The sequence below is a fragment of the Glycine soja genome, chromosome 15 (genome assembly GCF_004193775.1).
Source record: "Glycine soja cultivar W05 chromosome 15, ASM419377v2, whole genome shotgun sequence".
Classification (NCBI taxonomy): domain Eukaryota; kingdom Viridiplantae; phylum Streptophyta; class Magnoliopsida; order Fabales; family Fabaceae; genus Glycine; species Glycine soja.
Window position 1 is genome coordinate 20,641,948 of NC_041016.1, and position 12,452 is coordinate 20,654,399.

The 12,452-nt window shown below is 33.4% G+C and overlaps 1 long non-coding RNA gene across 1 annotated transcript; it reads left to right on the forward strand.

The window, feature by feature from the left end:
• The first annotated feature begins 1,218 nt into the window (after positions 1-1,218).
• LOC114386412 lies at positions 1,219-7,282 on the forward strand. The gene is made up of 3 exons (XR_003661074.1): positions 1,219-1,259; positions 4,535-4,623; positions 6,751-7,282. It is a non-coding gene; the product is annotated as an uncharacterized LOC114386412 (long non-coding RNA).
• Positions 7,283-12,452: the final 5,170 nt, after the last annotated feature.

Consider the following 12,452-nt stretch of genomic DNA (forward strand, 5'->3'; position numbering starts at 1 on the left):
GCTAAAAGTCAAAAAAATACTTATACCCACAATTATTTGTCACAGTGTAGGTAAAAGTAAAAAAAAATAATTTCATTTCATCCTTGCACTACTACAAATATTCATTTCGATTAAAAAACGCGCAACACATGGTCCTTCTCCTTTCGCGCTGAACAAAACATTGGCTTTTTCTAACCCTAGTCACGGTTGCAGCACCTCTGTCTCTCTCAATCAACAAACCCTATTTTTTCTATTTCCACACTCTCTCTGTCTGTCTCTCTCAATCAATGCCATTCCCTTTGTAGAAAACCTAGAAATTTCTACAAGTGAGTCTACCCTTTCCATCAAAATCGAAGGATATATCCAAGCGTAATAAGCCCTTACTTGAAGAGAGAAGGGGAAGGGGTGTTGTCATGGAACATGGAGAGTGGAAAGTTCAACACCTTCAGTTAATAAATAGTGTGAAGGTAAATATGTTAGCTAATAGTTTGTTTGCTTGACTTTTGTTAGCCGATAAACCCTAAACCTCACCAAACACTGCACTGGCGAGAGACTTCACTGAGGGAACCTCTTTCAATGTCTATCAATGACACCGATCAATCCAATAAGGCTCACAGAACTAGTCAATCTAGTGCCAAAACCAACAAGAAGAAGACTAAGAAGAAGCAGAAGCAGAATCCCAATAACGTCTGAGGATCCGAGGAAGCAAAACCCTAAGGCATTTGCCTTTTCTTCCTCCAACAAAGCCAAGTGCTTGCAATCACGCGCCGTCGAGAAAGAGCAGCGCCGCCTCCACGCTCCCATCATCGACCGCTCCTACGGCGGGCCTACTCCCTACGTCGTTGTCGTGCAGGGCCCTCCTCAGGTGCATATTATTCTATTCTCTTTTCTTTCTCTTGAATTCAACTCAACACAACGCAATTAGTTGCTAATCTTGCTTTGATTTCAGGTTGGGAAGTCACTGTTGATAAAGTCTTTGGTTAAGCATTACACGAAGCATAATTTTCCCGATGTGAGAGGTCTAATTACCATCGTATCAGGTCTATGATTGTTTTTTCTATACCCATGCTTTTATTTGTTTATTAATGCATGTGTGTATTTCAGAATTTCTCTGGACTTGGTTAACGATGATTGTTGTGTATCACATATGTCAGGGAAGCAAAGGCGGGTGCAGTTTGCAGTTTGTGGAATGTCCGAATGATATCAATGGCATGATAGATGCCGCGAAGTTTGCCGATCTAACACTTCTTCTTATCGATGGAAGTTATGGTTTCGAAATGGTGAGTTAGTTTTGAATGATGACATATTTGTGAATGTGTTTGTTCTCATGTCGAGGTGCTACTGTGTGATTTTCTTGAAGTTTGGTTCAACATTAGTTTTTATATAATAAGGATGCTATTTTTGAGATTTTACTTCACTTGAAGGAAACCTTTGAGTTCCTTAACATATTGCAAGTTCATGGGTTCCCGAGGGTCATGGTCAAAAGGCAAATGTGTCATCAGGAGCTCTAGGTGATGAACATGGCACAATTTAATGAGTAGTAATGCTAAGAATGTTGAACAGAATGACAAAATAGAAGCTTTGGATAAATATCAGCCTGGGACTGGTTCTGATGAAGATGAAGATGCACTAAATAGTACTGCTAAGAATGGAGTCCACTTGCAAGAACATATTGATTTTCATGATGGAAGATGGAGGAGAAGAGCAATATTTGGAAATGATTGTGTAGTCAATAAAATTATTTTTCTTTTGTTTCACTTTTGTTTGTGATATGTGTATCAGTTTGCATTGATAATGCTCTACTGGGTTACTCATAATTTCAGACTGACTTCATTGATAGGATTCAGAAGGGGATGAGGATGGTGCTACCAGTGATGATGATATAGAATCTTCAGAAGAAGAGGAGGAAGATGGCAATGATAATCATGACACAAATGGTGTAGTTTTCCTCTTATCTTTGTTAAGATTTATATCTTGTCTGTTTTTATCTGGCTGTATAAATTTGTTTTATTCATGCTCTCATCTCAGTACTAGGTTTTGGTAAATCCTTGTAAATCTCAATACTAAGGGCACTGATTATTTTAAAAAGTTTAGAGTTTTATTATTAAACTTGTAATTTTTTATTATTATTGAATTTTGATTAGTTTAAAGTTTGTTCAATTTTGATTAGTTTAGAGTTTATTATTAAACTTGTTACTCATGTTTTCCATCTTCAATCTCTCTTCTTTCCATGTTGTTGCTCACCAAGGTGAGCTTTTTTGTACGTGTGGTGGCAATGGAAGAAGCTGTGTTGGTGTTGGCTTTTGTGGGCAAGTTGAGAAGGCACCTTCTGCTGCTTGTTGTGGCAATGGTGCTTGTGCTATTAGTCTCTTCATTTGCTTCACCTCTCAGCGATGAAGGTGTGTGTGCACGTACTCTCACCTTTGAGACACCCATTTTTGCTCATTTTGTTTCCTTTGCTTTCCCCAAAGAGAAAAACAAGAGTTTCTCTTGCATTCGTGCATGTGGGTGTCTGTGAGGATCACGTTTGGTTATGCTGGAGGGTTAAAAATCCAAGCTTGGTTGTTTTCATGAGTTTTCCCAGAGAAATGGAATGAGTAGTGGAGTGAGTGAGCCCATTTATTTTGAGTCCTTTTTTAATGAGTTTTAACTCTAATTTTCAGCAAGCATAAATGGGTAGTAATAGTATCATACATCATACTCTATGTTTACTAAAGGGCATTTGAATTGAAAATTGTTTCAATTCAAATTCATCCAAGCTGATTGATTACTAGACCTTGCTGTTAAAGCTTCAACTAACTAAATAGTAACTTGTCATCTTTGATCTTTTAGTCGAAAATAGGAGCATGAAAAATGAAATGAACTTTATTAGGAGCTGTATTTTCATCTTCATCAGCTACATTTTTTTGATGCTGCTGTTATTTAAATCTTTAATTTGCAATTGCAACACTTCCTTCTTGCAGTTAGTGGAAGTTCAGGGCTGCAGAACAGTTCCTTTGTTTTTGGCATGAGTACAGGATGGGTTGTTATATGGCTGGTACCTATGCAGACTGTTTCAGCTTAATGAATTGTTCCTTACGGAGCCTCAAAAGGCTAGGATTTATCATTACTATGTACCTGTCTTTCTCTGGTGTGAACAGCAGATTACTGAGCATCAATCGAAGTTTAAAGATGGAGAAGATATACCTCCTTTAGTGGTATGCTACATACTTGTCACTCTCTCTGCCATAGTGTTATTTATTTTTATTTTAATTTGGAAAAACTAGGTAACTAACTGCTCCATAATTCATGTAAATAATTCAATAATATTATTTCCTACTCCTTAATTAGACATATATACACCAGTTTATCTTCAATCAGCTGTAAAAGACACTTGCACAACTAACAATTTACTCGTATTTAATCGCTGGATTTAGTTAGAAGATATTTATGACTAATTGTAAATAACTTTCAAGATCTCAGAGGGGCAGAAGATCAAAGCCAAGACATCCTCTCGTATATAAAGAGTGTCTCTGAAATCCAATGATAGGATATTTATGTACTTTCTAGTTTCTAAGTACATCATTCATCCATTTCTTTTGTTGTTTCACAGGATGTCTCTTCCAAAGCAATCATCAATAGAGCTTAATTGAGTTCTAATTATAGGACATCCAGTGGCTCTGATATGACATTGTCAAGTTCTGATGACAGGTTAGATTTTTAAATAGCTGTGAAACCTTCCATTGGAGTTCTTAAATTGAATATTTCATGGCTTATAGAGTACAAGATGTTGCTGAGTTACTTGACATGATGGTTGAGGATATTCCTTTTTCTGGAATTTGTTAGTGTATAATTTAGTTTTTTTATTTTAAAAAATTCTAACAATTATAATGCAACAATAATATCAGAGTATTTCATAACTCTTGTACAAAAAACAAAACTACTACGACCAATTTTTAATGTCCACAAATTATTATGTCTATTTAAAACACTCACATGTTAAGAAAATCGTTATTTTATTGATGTTTGTTTATTCGGGTAGAAATGGAGTGAAAAGAAATAGGAAGAAGGTTTTAGAATTTGAGTTAGGAGTAATTGGCGTAAAATTGTTTAGTTTGATAAAAAAGATTTGAGTTTGAATGTTAAATACTGAAAATTAAGTTATAGCACATACCTAATTAAGAACCTTTTTTTAATCCGAGTAGCTGAAATCTTCAATATAAAATATACGTATAAACTCAAAGACAGTCATTGGATTGTCCTTTTATAGGCATTATTGGGTGGATATTGGGTAGATATATCCCGTGAAGAGCACAATTACTTGTAAAGGAATACTTATTAGTGATTGAGAGGAAAGAGAGAGATTTCATACTTGAGACTCATATTCATATATATATATATATATATATATATATATATATATATAAGTTTGGGTAGAAAAGTCAGCTAGACAATTAATAAAGTTTGATGCGTAAGTAGAGCAGACAACTTTGAAAATTGGGGCAAATATACTTTTCTACTTTCTATATTTCTTTTTTTGTATCTAACTCCGTCCTTGGCCATCTCCATATTGCAGTTCCTAAGAGGTTCAGGCTTGCAAAGGACACAACATTTGGACAAAGGCACTTGAATAAGTGGAGTCAGTCATCAATTTCCTTATGGATGGTAAGGACATATTTATTAGGAAAAAAAAATCTCTTAATTAGCCTTTAGCTAAATTCTGAATTTCGAGATTTTAGTTTGCAAGTGACACATAAATTAATTTCAAAGTTCCTCATGCTTTTGTACTCTGCTCGAATCAGGTTAGCTTCTTCAGACAATTCTCTGGATCTGTTAAAGAAAGTTAAATAATAAAAGTTTCCTTTTAATTTGTTCACTGATATATTAAGCGAAAGCCTGGTTATTGATTGTGATGAATAGAGTGGAAGGAGGATAATATAAGTTCTTTTATAAATATTGTTTGAATTTGGAAGTTTTTTCCCCTTGAATTAAAGCACCATGTTACTCCCTAAATTTTTATGTCAAGAAAAAAATTGGCCAAATTAACCCTTGAGCATACTGAAATATAAACTTTATTTGGGGTTTTTATCAAAAAGTTCAAGTTCTAAAAGATTCTAAAAGACATGTTAAGATAAGATTCTAAAAGAATGTTCTATAGAAAGATCTATTGTAGAAGATAATCCTAAAGTAACTTATAAAATATTTTAGAATGAGTAAGTAAGTTTGTATTTATAAGGAAAATTTTAAAGAATTATTTGTAGCCATTGGATTAAGTGATAGTTGGAAAAATTCTAACCATTTGTTTAGGAAAAATTATTACTATAAATAAGGATGATATATTAGAGTTTATATAAAGTCAAAATCAAGCCAAAAATCAAAAAGTGATCATTTGTAAAGTAATCTCTTCCTTCAAAACTTTCTAATCTCTTTCATTCCAACATAACGATATTTTGGACTGCCAATCAGTCCTCTTTCATATGATGAAATGAGAATATTCCAATTAAAGAAAATAGTATTAAAAAGAGATAAATTAAACCTTCATATTGTAGGGACCTCTTAACTCTAAGTCACATGCAAACCCAATTAATAAGACCAAGCATGATACATAAGTATCACTTTTTAAACACTTAATCAAATACTCATAATTTTTTTATTATTATTATATCACATCATAATATCTATAATATATTTTATTCTCGTTTATCTATTACTATGTGTATAATGACTCATTGGATGTTGGATGCCCATCCATACTTTTCCAATAAGACCCTCCTCCTCACATTCCTAGCATTTAGCAAGCCATCCCCATAAATAAAAAATCAACTATTTCATTACATTCATTCAGAAAAATAAAATAAAAAATTCTAATTTTTTCGTGTTTTTTCTTTCGATTCTGTTGCTTAAATTTTACTTATGTCATTAAAGTTTGCATCTAATATTTTAACATTTTCTTCGGCATAATATCAAGTTTGCTCAAGTTACTCGTCAATTTTATTCATGTGTGAGTACAATGTATTTTTGATAGCATGAAAAGTAACACGTTGAGGAGTTGTGTTGTAATTTTTGTATCTGTCACAATCAGAATTTTACTGAGCTATTTTCTATATGGCATATTGCCCATTTTATGCAAATGATGAACACCTTTACATAGCCTTCATTGTGTACACTTTTAGGTTGACATGATGGTATTCAATGTAATGTTCATATACTGATGCACTCTCTGTTGATATCATTGTACGTGATTGTAATAAAGCTGTGGCTTTTAGAACTTTTGCGGGAAAATAAGAGAATGCTGGACAAATCAGTTAGAGAAATAGAATGAGAGAGACAAGATTTGCAGTCACAGGAGAAGAAACTGATTTTGGAGATAAAGAAAAGTGCCAAACAAGGCCAGATGGTATGGTGATCGTGTTTTGAACTTTTGCTACTATTTGTTGCCTTGTTTGCTTTAGCTTTTGGTTAGAGCACTCCCTATGCTAGCTTAGCTGTTCTTTATTGCATATCTATAATACCCTCCTCTGCTCCCTAAGGTGGAGGGTGAATTTGAGTTTTCAATGGTGATGAATGACCACTACAAGGGGAACTCTTTTTTAAATTACAAAGTCCAAAAGTCACCTAACAGGTAAGTATATAATGTAATGTTTCTTTTAGGTGGATGAATATCAATGGTTAGTCTGTCATGTTAATTTGATTTGGCACTGCTTATCTGTAGAGGTAAGAACCAAGTAAAAGCATCATGTAATGTGGGTTGGACAACAGAAATGGATAGTCAGCCATCCGGTTCTGCTGCAGATGTTGTAGATGTTAATGAGTCTGGAAGTAGCAAGTTAGGTGGATCCGAGCCTGAGGGTGCTGTTCTCTGCTTGCAGGATCGATTAAAGTGGCTCAATCAGCAGGTCATCAGAAAGGTTGTATAATTTCCAAAAGCCTATCCTTTCATGATTTACTGCGATCACTATCTACATCCTCTTTTCGTCTATCCTTCCTTTCAAGTTTTTTGTTCTAAGTGCTGCTCCCTCATGATAGATTACCTGTTAACTTTTTCATGTTTTTTTTTTACCATCAAGGACAACCTGGAGTGTTTTGCTAATTGAGAATGACTTTAAAAGAAAAAATTATATTGGTCTTAAAAATGAGAATGACTGTACACCCCGGTTTATCTTATTTCTTTGGGATCTGGAAATGAGATGAAAATAAAATTTATCATCAAGACTGAAAACCAATTTGATGCTTTAATGTTTCTCTTGTTTAAAGGTTGGTCTGCATTATAATTGAAGTATTCATGGGAAAAAATATGTTTATACTTTTCTTCTTTCTATTATGATTTCGTATTTAAATTCTTCCATTCTACTATCATTTCTATTAGCTATGTAGATGTCAAGATTAAATGGGCTTTGTAATCACATTCTTTTGCACTTTCAAGGCTTTCCACTCCTACAGGGACGAGTTTTAGTTACTCTTCTGATGCTAGTGACATTCGTCAAACAAATCCTTAATGACCATGATGGAGATATGTGTAAGGTGTCTCTCTGGTGACCCAACTGAAAGGCCTTCTGTGGAACATATTCTCTGGAATTTGCAGTTTGCAGCCCAAGTTCAGAATTCATGGAGAAGAGACTCAAGTGATCACAGTTACTCACCTGCACCATCCTCCAGGGAGACATATTTAATATTAATTTGTATGAAATTTCCAGCAACTAATAGGGTCATCAGTCATCTCCAAGTAGTCAAGACAGAGCACTCTATGAGAGGATGCTGGACAATAAGGTGGAGTTTGGTTCCCCAAATAAGCGGTCTGGCGGATTCTTTAACTTTGCTCTGGTAAGCAGGTTGCAGCACTTTTTGTTGTGTGTGATTTTAGAGATATATGAAGTTTGAGAATTAAACTAAATAGAACTAGCATTGTTACTGTGGTTATATAACTAAATAGAACTAGCATTGTTACTGTGGGGGGGAGCAGGCCGGTGTTCTGAAGCTTAATGTTCTTGTTGCAGTAATATAAAATTTTGAGACCTGAAAGAGAAATTATGGTTATATATAAATTTGTTCATGTATATTTCACCAGTACCTCTGGTACTGTTATGATTCATATTAATAATATATAATTTCTGCCTTCCAAAAAAAATATGGCTATATATAAATTATGCAAAATTTTATTCATTTTTAAAGGTATAAATTATGTATGTTCTAAGCTCTCTCTAAGATCTAAACATTTACCTACAGTTGAAGATGATATGTACATATTAAAGACTTTTACCTACAGTTAGGAGATGTAAGTAGAAGTTAATGACTTTTACCTACACACTATACATAGTAGGTAAAACCTATAGTGACAGACAATTAGCCGTCATTATATGTCCCCTCAAAGTTGACGGAAGAAACGTCCGTAGGACAAAGTCTATTATACATTTACCTACGGATTTTTTATTTATAGTGACAGTTTTTGTCTATAGGTATAGGTCATTTTTCTTGTAGTGAGTGGAATATTATTATATTTTTTGCTAGTACTGAAAATATAAATAATATAGATAATATAAAATATTTGGAATTGAGTTTGAAAAAGTTGTTAAGTACACGTTGGACTTGGCATGGTCAATTATTATTTCAATTTTAAATTGCTAAATGATTATCAATAAAATATAATAAGAAATAATATTTTAAAATGGCTTAAAACTCCACATAACCTCAAGGATTCGGTGGAGACCAAGCTCTCAATTCTTTCTTTTGTAGCTTCTCTAATGTAATCTTGACTTCTATGCCTCTATCCTAGTTAATTTTAGTTTCTCTTAGTGTCTCGTGTTTTGGGCACCGTAGTAGAATGTTTTTACACTTCATTTGAAATACCCTTGAAAATGAGACTTTGTAAAATAGTATAAACTTAGAAAATGATGATGATGATATGAGATGATGTCGATGTTTATGATAATGTTGATGTAAGATGATGTCGATATTGATGATGATATTGAGATGAGATGATGTTGATGTTGAGAATATCATTGAGATGAGATGATGTTGATGTTGATGTTGATGATGATATTGTGATGAGATGATGATAATGACATCAAAATGAGATAATGTTGATGCTGCCATTGTGATGATGTGTGTTGTATATGTACATGGGGGTGTAGTGACCAAGTTAGATGTCCCTGGTGGGGTAAATAGAATGGTTAAAGACTTTTAAGCATCTCTGGTGGGGGATGACTTAGAATTAATCTTTAATTATCCACGGTTAGTGCATTGATGGCACCCATGTTTCATACTTCACACTGAATAAAAATAATATAAACTTTGTTAGTAAGTACTTGTAGTTTTTCATGAGGGAAGATACTTGTACTTGGGGGCATGTCACTCGGTTTGGAACTCCTTTGAGACTTAGTTTGATCACCATGGAAGGGACGGGGAGTTGTCTATGCATGATAGGGTCACCTCGACACTTACTGTGTAGTTTTTCTAAGTGAAAGTGTCATGTGGACATGCTTAGGCTATTTCTTGATGAATGGTACCACATTGCATTTAAGGGTTGAGGTCAGGTGCAATCATCATACTGAGCATGATTGATTGGAATTGTGGAAAGCTGATGACTACTTGTTGAGTATATGTTGGACTAATGGACATTTGAGTATGATTATGGTATTTGTTAATGTTTCCTTACTAATCATGGTCATTTGATTTTGTGTTGATTTCTTTTATAATAAACTCACCCTTGCATGTTTTTTTGTACCGTATCGTTGGTACCTGTAAGGATCACGAACCTTCATTTGTGGGATCAGATGGACATTAGTAGATTACATGGAGTAAGATTCTTTTTGTTGAAGCCATCAAGCCGACGTGATGATGTTGAGATTATTTTGGGAGAGAGTTGTGATTTGTTAATCAACTCCTTTGTAGCTAGTTCTATAATTCTTTTTGAATTGAGGATGTAAATCAAAGATTTGATTATATGTATGAACTAATTTACTTTCCGTCATGTGAATGATGTGTACTTTGCTAATATATCTATATATGTATATTCATTTAAGTATTTGTGTGATGTTTGGTGAATGTATATCGCGAAAAATTTACTCTCGTTTTTTAAAAACAAATTAACGGAGTTTTCATTTAAAAATTAAAATTTTAAGCATTTTAGAGTAGTGATATCATAGTGACAAGGAGGGTCATTATAGTTTTAAAAATAAATTGGAGCATATGATGCAAATTGTTTTGATTTATTTTATTATAAGGAATGACTTGACTAATAGGAGACTTGTAATTTGAAAATAAATTGGAGCAAATGATGCAAATTGTTTTGATTTATTTTATTACAAGGAATGACTCGACTAACAAGAGACTTATAATTTGAAAAATAAATTGGAGCATGTGATGAAAATTATTTGTATTACAAGGAACAACATGACAACCAGGAGACTTGTAGCTTAAAATAAAAGCTTGTGATGCAAGTTATTTATTTAATTTATAATAAGGAATAACCTGACAACCAGGGGACTTACAATTAATTGATATAACATGAGATGTGGATTTCAAAATTATTTTTTATACCAAACATCTAGACTACCCGAAGGAGCATTAAATTTAATTTGTAGATACTAATAGAATTGACCTGACAACCAAGAACTTATTCGGTATGATTATATTTTCAAAGTGTATATGAAACATCATGTCTTAGAAAAATAATGTTATATATTCTACCTTAGAATATGTTTGAGAAACGACATGACAACCAAGTGACTCATTCATAGTTTTAAGGAATTTCCCACTTAAAGAAATATTGAAACAAATTGGTTGGGTCCAATTATGACGACTAGTGTCGTTACCTAAGAATTGTTCTCATGCATAAGATGTTTAATATGATAATTGACTATGAGAATCAAGTTACCAATGATGTTCTAGTAAGTTTATGTGCATATATGTTTTAGAAGTAGTAACTTATTTGCCAAATAAAGTTTCTTCAAAATTAGTGTCTACAACATATGTGATATGGAAAGGGCTAAAATGAATCTTAAACACAAGGCTTAGGATTGTCCCACTTACATTAAGAGATTGTGAATAGACAAACTTGAGGCAAGGTCTAAGAAATGTAGATTCATTGGGTATCCCAAAGAAATTATGGGATATTGTTCACACCAACCTTCTGACCATAAAATATTTGTGGCAAAAAGAGCTATATTTTTTTAGAAAGGAAATTCCTTGCAAGAGGAAGTCATGGTAAAGAAATTGAGCTTGATGAAACTCAATTAACCAATGAAACAACTCAGGACTATGAGTTGAAAACTGAGATACCTTCTTTAAATTCTAAAGTTACCACAAAGGTCATCACTTCCAACAATTGTGGTTCAACAGATAGCTATAGTTCAAAATTAGGTTAATGAATCAATCTTAGAGCCAATTCAACAACCTATGAACCCAATGCATGAGCCTTCTAGAAAATCTACTCGAGTGCACCATGCACCTGATAAATTAAACTTGATGGTCCTAGATGACACATTAAATGAGGTTTATCATTATAATGATAATCCAAGAAGCTATGAAGAGGCTATGCGAAGCTTGGATTGTTAGAAATGGAAAAAAGCTATGGAATCCGTTATGGAATCAATGAAGATCAACAAAGTATGGACTTTAGTTGAAGCTTCAAAGAATATAAAACTAATTGGTTGTAAATGGGTTTACAAGAAAAATGATTGGAGCAAATATAAAGGTTGAGACCTACTAAGCTCACTTTATTGCCAAGGAATATTGTCAAAAGGAAGCTATAGATTATGACAAAACTTTTCTCCCATGACAATGCTCAAATCAAATTGGATTCTTCTTGCTATAGTAGCATGCTATGATCATGAAATATGAAATGGATGTGAAAAATGACTTTCCTTAATGGTGAGCTAAAAAAGGATTTGTATATGATACAACACGAGGGATTCACACCCTTGTCTAATCATAATAAAGTCTACAAGTTTCAATTATTCATTTATGGATTGAAACAAGTGTGTAGAAGTTGGAACATTCATTTTAACAAGATAATTGAATGTTTCAATCTGGTTAGCTATGAAGACAAACTGTGTGAGTACAAAAAGGTTAGTGGGAGTGTAATCATTTTCTTAGTGTTATATGTGGATGACATATTACTCATTGGAAATGATATACCAACAATGCAAAGTACAAAGATTTGGATATCAGAATAGTTCTCCATGAAAGATTTACGAGAAGAAACCTATATTCTAGGAATAAAGATTTATAGAGATAGATCTAAAAGGTTGTTTGGACTCTCCCAATCTAGGTACATTGATACCATTCTAAAGAGGTATAACATGGAAACTCCAAAAGTGACTATTTGGCAATAGGAATTGGAGTTACTCTTAATATGGAGGATTGTCCTAAAACCCATGAAGTGAGAGAATACGTAGTTTGAGTATCATATGCTAGCGTAGTGGGAGCTATTGTATATGACATGGTTTTTGCATGTTCTAATATCATTTATGCACTAGGTGTAATAAGTTGATATC